General features: G+C 53.9%; 1 long non-coding RNA gene across 1 annotated transcript; it reads left to right on the forward strand.

Annotated features, from left to right (window-relative positions):
• The first annotated feature begins 752 nt into the window (after positions 1-752).
• On the forward strand, positions 753-4,848 carry LOC123347305. The gene is made up of 3 exons (XR_006573102.1): positions 753-857; positions 2,850-3,004; positions 4,829-4,848. It is a non-coding gene; the product is annotated as an uncharacterized LOC123347305 (long non-coding RNA).
• Positions 4,849-6,339: the final 1,491 nt, after the last annotated feature.

Consider the following 6,339-nt stretch of genomic DNA (forward strand, 5'->3'; position numbering starts at 1 on the left):
AAGGCCTTCAGCACCCCAGGCCCTGGGTTTAGGTGACCCTGGAACCAGCCTCCCTGCAGTAACATTGTGTCCAGTGAGTTCTGACCCATGGGGGGCTGGCCCCAGAGGCCCACAGTTTGGTATTCTCCTCAGCCAGGCAGACTTGCTCCTTCAGTCGAAGCTACTTTCTGTCCTGCCGGCGATTCCTGCCTGTTTTGTGGCAGCACCACACGCTGCAGGGTGGGGAAGGAAGAGGCATTTCCGTTTGGGCCCTGTTCTCAGTCCTTTCCTCGCAGACACTGTGGGCTGCTAGAGTTGCTGAGCCAATCTGCTCAGGCGCTCGGGGTAGGATGGGACATGGGGCAGGTTCTGCAGTGACCCCTCGGCTGCACTCAACAAGCAACTTGAATGGGCTTTGCAGGCCAATGAGGCTTTCTCAGCAAAAGCTGGGCTTCCTGGGGGGAGGGGCTAGAGAGGGAGGAAATGGGGTGCCCTTGGGGGCCCAGCCCTGGCTGAGAGGCTCCCATCTCTTCTCAGGCAGAGAGGAGGGGGAAGCGTATGAAAGACTGAGGAAACCTCAGCATCTGTTGAGGTTTGTCAAGTAAAGGGCTCAGCCGGAGTCTCCACGCTCACTGGGCGCTGCCAGCCTCCCGCCGGGACAGACTGTTCCAGGGCAGCTGAGCAATGGAAATACTCAGTCCCAACAGGCTTTGTCCCTCTTCATTGCAGACCCCCGGGGAGCAGCTTCCCTAGCCCAGCTCCAAGCTGGGCTGATGAGAGCCGTGAAGGGTCTGACGACACCCACCCTGGAGCGATTTCAAGTCGCCGAAGAAGAGCTGAGGACCATCGTATCTCTACACGGAGACAAGATGGAGAGAGTAAGAGACTCCCGCCGTGGGGCAGGGGGATGCTGCGCAGAGACGGGGAGGGGAGAATTTCCTCTCCTAGGAAACCGTTCCTGGGACACACGGGCATGGTGCTGTGAAGGTTGGCTGAGCCCCTTTCCCTTCATCGCTTGGCCGCGGGGATCCATGGCATCAGGTGTTTAGCGTGTTCTCTGCCCGCTGGAGCTCTGACACGTCCCTGAGGACAGGCCAGCCCCACTGAAGGGGAGCGATAGCCCCAGCCCTGGCAGCGCAGCACTTACCTAGTCTGCCCATGGGCCTCCACGCTGGTTTCCTCAGACATGCTATGGGGCCTTGCTTTTCCAGCTGAAGGATCAGGAGGAATTTGGCTATGCACTATTCTCTCTGTCTCTCCCTAGCTCTGATCCTGTTGCCCATCCCCATAGGATCTGAGTTCCTCCCCCGTGAATTAGACTGGCCTAGGGAAGTTTCTGGCAGACTTCATTTCTACATCCCCTGGGTAGGAGGCTCTCAGAGTCATTATTCCCCCTGATTAATGAAGCTCCACCGCCCTCCTGGAAGGTAGGAATTCAACCCGTTTGACACCTGGGGAAACTGAAGCCTAGAGAGCTCCTTGATTTGCCCAAGCCTGCGCAGGTGGGGTAATCGAGAAAGGAATCAGGGTTCACATTCCCTACAGTCCTTTAAACATTGCCTTCAATCGCTCGGCCTGGAAATAGGTGACATTCCTGCCCTTCCCCAGATACCGCCTGCCCATGGTGCCTAAGTGCAGACTTATTCCCTTCTTGGGCTTTGGCTTTCCTGGAAACTCAGAAACTAATAAACGAACAGAATCCTCAGCCTGAGCTTCCTCCCCAAACCTGCCTGTTCCTGGGGTTTCCTGCAGGTCATCCCTGTCTCTCGCCGAGTTCCCTGTTTCCAGCAGGTCCGAGGGGGAAGATAACAAATGGCCCCTCAGTCAGCAGATTGATTTGTGCAGGTCTCTAATTCCTGCTAGCAGAACAGGGCAACAGAATCCAGCCACCCGGGTTGTAGCTCCTGCTCCTTGTTCGAGAGAGGAAAGAGCAATGACCAATTCCTCATGGAAGAGCCCTAGGGGGCGGCTTGTTCCTTTCGGGTCTGTCTACCTTGTGCTGCAAACTCTGCAGCAGGAGCCGGAAAGCCTGGCCCTATGGACGTGGGCTCCCAGGGCTGGCACTGTGGGGCCAAACGGCAATGCAGCCTCTTCTGGGCTTGGGCTGGAACTTGAGCTCTGAAGCCTGGGGAGGAGGGGGCTTCAGAGCCTGGGCTCCAGCCCAAGTCTCCAGGTCTGCACTGCTGTTCCCAGTGCCATAGCCTGAGCCCGAGGTTAGAGACCCGGCTTTGAGATTGGTTACGGCAAGTTTTAAAATCCCGCAGTGTAGAGGTTCTCCTTAGGGCTGGGGCCTGGAGCTGGCTAGCCCCGTCCAACTAGCCCTGCCTGCCATCTCTGGGATGGGCTCTGGGGTACATCAGTGGAACCAGCTGGGTCTGGAGCAGCGCTTCTCTACCTGGGACATCCTCAGGGCCAAACAGGTGGTATTGGATGTACCCCAACAACACATATGGGGCCTACAATGGAAACTGGGTTGAGAAGCACGGGCCTGGAGGAACTGATTGTGCTAGAAAGATCAACAGGAAGTTGCGGAGATGGAGGAAAGGCTCCTGCAGGGAAGCCCTTGAGAGCAGGACTGAGAGCAGTTTGCTAAGGCAGGGAAGGCCCTGGGACATCAGGGGAGTTTGGGCTGTGCCCACAGTAAGGTTTTGGGGAAGACTTTTGTGTGTGTTTCTGAGCTTTAAGGTACTAAACCAGACCTCAGGAAGGCTGGGCTTCCTGGACTTCTCAAAGCCTCTTTCTTGACATTATGGAGGAGCCAAGATGGGCATCCGAGGTGAGAGGAGGCTTGCAGGGCTACCAGGAGGGGTTACCTGGGAGAAGGCTACTCATGGATAAATCCATCCCTCAACTTTCTGGCATTCTTCCAGGTTGGAGACATCGTGGGACGTATCTTAATCTGGCTGGACAACGTCTGTGATCCCAGAGCCAGAAAAACAGCGCTGAGGGCCACGGCCTTGCTGGCTCGTTCCCACCCCCAGGACGTGGTTCTGAGCTGTGTGGCGCACACGCTGTCCTCGGACAGGTAGGGAGCTGCTCTGTTATCAACTCAGGCCATTATTTCTCTTCCTGCTCCTACTGACAGGCCACAGTCTGGGAAGGGTCCGTTGGGCTCACACAGTTGGAGGGAGTTTCCTGCTGTGCAGAGAGCTGTCCATGCTCACTAAGAGGAGATGCCCAGGCCCAGCCACTAAGGAGCCAGCCCTCCTCCTGCATTCCCCAGGATGGAGACGGGCCAGTTTTCTGGAGAATTCCAGCACTGTCCTGATTTCTATGGGTCACCCCACTTCCTCTCCCGTCCAGTACAGGGCCAATAAATGACTTTGGGGCTCACTCCACATCCCTGGCTCATGAGGTCTGGCTGCTCCCTATTGTGTGAGAGAAGGCAGAGATGGAAAAGGCCCATGAGGTCCATCTGTCTGTCCCCTAGGGACCAGTGCAGGATTGTTACCTGCAGTCAGATCCCTAGTTATTCCATGGCTGAGGAAGTGGTGAAAAAACACACTCATTCTTATGGAGCTGCACAGCAGAGGTAAATCTCTTAAGACAGAAAGTTCATGACCTAATTGTTGCAAAATAAATAAATGATCCACACGTGACCAGAGCGTAAATGCAGTGCAGCCTGCCTGAGTCTGCAGACAGCCGGCAATAACAGCTCTGAGATGGGTGAGTGCCTCTTTTCATCTCAATACGTTGTGAAATCTGAGTCCTGCTGTTATTGCCGATCACTTTGCAGAGTCATCCAGCTGAGGTGTTTATAACACAGTCCCCACGTGCCTAGGGGCCATGAAACCCAACTGGACCCTCACCAGAGGTCAAAACTCCGGCTTTCCTCAGCATCCTCTGCAATGCAGTTCTGCACTGACCCATAGACAAATCTGTATCACATGGGAGAGAGAATTGAAGAGCAGCATGAAAGATACTGAGTTTCTTACCCAGTTCAGTTACCAGAGGAATACAGTGTTGGTTTTCATATTGATTTGAGCGTTTGATTTGTAAACCTTTCAGATTTGAATTCCTTGAAGCAGCCCTAGTGCTTTCCAGAGTCTGTGCTCAGAAGCTATAGAAACTCGGCAGCGTTAGCACAGAATTTCAGTCAAGCTTCTTGAAGACCTTAAATCCAGACCATTTGCTCTTGGTTTGTCCAACCTAGTTCTCAGTGTCCCCAGGGCTTGACCACCATGTCCGACCTTCCTCACCAAACTTGGAAGTCAAATGACTGGAAGCCTTTTGGATCTGTCTGCAGTCTTCCTCTGCAGATGCCTGGGGGGACCAGGAGCAGTTAGATCAGCAAGAATGGAGAGAAGAGAGGAGGGGGATTTCAGTACTAATTTCCTTCCAGCTCTGTCACACGGGGCAGTACAATCTCCCCTTCTAAGCTCCTGAACCCTCTCCTATCAGGGCATGTTCTGATTCAGTGTCTGACCCCGTCCACCACACTGCAGTAGGATTCAGCTACTAAGAGACACTTGGCCAAATGCTGGGTCTCAGTTACACCCCCAAATAGCCAGAGTAACTCCAATGAGGTCAGGCAAGTTCCTCGGGACTGACCCTAGCGTAACAGAGCAGAATGTTGCACAGTCTGGTGGTCACACTGTGCTGGTCACTTTGTGGTCAGATCATGGTCACTGTCCTGGAAACAGCGGTGCTAGCTTCAGGAACAACAACCCATTAGGGGAAAGGAATAAATACAACCTTCTCTGACGGGACTTGCCCTGCCTCAGCCTCCCTGCACCAATCGGTGTCTCCTCTGAGAGATGCCTTTCCTGCCCGCTTTCCAAGCCTCTCCCTGGGGAGGGCAAGAGGTGGCCAAGCAGGGAAGGTCTGACTTCTCTTTCTGAATCTGCAGATGTGCCATTGAGCTGTGGAGGGCCTTGGGGGAAGAACCACATCTCCCCAGGGAGGTGCTGCAGCAGCTGCTGGACAAGCTCCAGCAGAGACGCCGGAAGGAGAAGAGCGGCAATGAGTCCCCGGCTGTAAGTGAGATTTGAGATGTCACTTTGAGAACCCGCCACCGCGGGGAGGATGGTGCATCTGTGTGTGTGAGGGGGGAGCTTCACCCCTTCTTAGCTTCAGGCCAGGGCTCCACTACACAATGAAGCCGACCTGCGTTACCGCGGCATACAGCCGCCACAATTCCATCCCTTGTGTGTGTCTGCACTTTGCTGCTTGTGTCGGCAGTGCACGTCCTCACCAGAAGCGCTTGTCTCGATTGTACGGTCAGGGTGGGGCATTGTGGGAAGGTTTTCAGGACAGGGCATTGTCCTGAAAGCCAGTTGACGTACGCGACGTTGTGTCTACACTGACACTGTATAGACCTAACTGTATCCACCTGGACTCTCTGCCACTTGTGGAGGTGGAGTTATGAATTTGGCACCAAGGGGCAGTTCTGCCAATGGGAAGGAAATTCCATAGTTAGGGTGATGCTGGGTGAGGGGCCTTGCGTTGACATAACTCTGTAATGCAGACCAGGCCTTAGTGTGTCCTGGCCACCTCCTAGCAAACCAAAGAGGTGTAAATAAAGCTTTGCCCAGGAAAAGTTACTGATCTGAAGCGGTTTATCTGCTGGTACCCTGGCTCTGTTTGCTGCTCTAGGTGGCTCTTTAGTGAGCAGGTGCAGTTCGGGTGTCTCTTGGAAGTATCCAGGTTTCTGTCTCTCTAAATTGTGACTAGAAATCTTCCCAGCATGGGATCATGAGATGTCCGGTACTTTTGACTGGGCCAGAAACATTGGGTCTACGAGAACAGATCTCCTCAGGATGGTTTCAGCCCATCCAGTGATGGCTGGAAACCCAAAGCACAGAGTCTGCACCATTAAGAGAAATAATCGAGAATAACGTCATCCAGACTCTTCTGACCGTTCCATAGGGCTCCATCCTGCTTCCATTCCAGAAATGGGTAAAGTTTCAGGACCCTCCAAATGTCTCCTCCCCTCTCAGGAGCCAATCCTCTTTTGTAATAGGCTGGGGAGGAAATGAGACCTGAGAAAAGGACAATAGCGAATGGCAATGGGGGCAGGTGGCAGATTGGGCTAGTGGAGTGAAAGTCTTTCCCCCCTCCAGGCAATGAGGACCATTTACGAGGTCCTTTTCCTATGGGGATACCGAGAAGCCATCCTGGAAATGTATCCCCAGATGCTCATTCTCTGCGTCAGGCAAGTGCAGTATGTGATGGATCTGCACTTGCCAGGGACCTACATGGCCAGCACGACATCCAGCCCCGAGGAGGGATCCAGCTGCCTCAACCCCCTAAGGGAATGACTGAAAGGAAAAGGAAGAACAGATTTGTTCTGCTAATCACATGTGGGCTGTTCATGGCCATCATTTGTTCGGGTGCTATAGTTAGCCCAGGCTCGCTTAC

Source organism: Mauremys mutica, chromosome 13 (assembly GCF_020497125.1).
Source record: "Mauremys mutica isolate MM-2020 ecotype Southern chromosome 13, ASM2049712v1, whole genome shotgun sequence".
Classification (NCBI taxonomy): Eukaryota; Metazoa; Chordata; order Testudines; family Geoemydidae; genus Mauremys; species Mauremys mutica.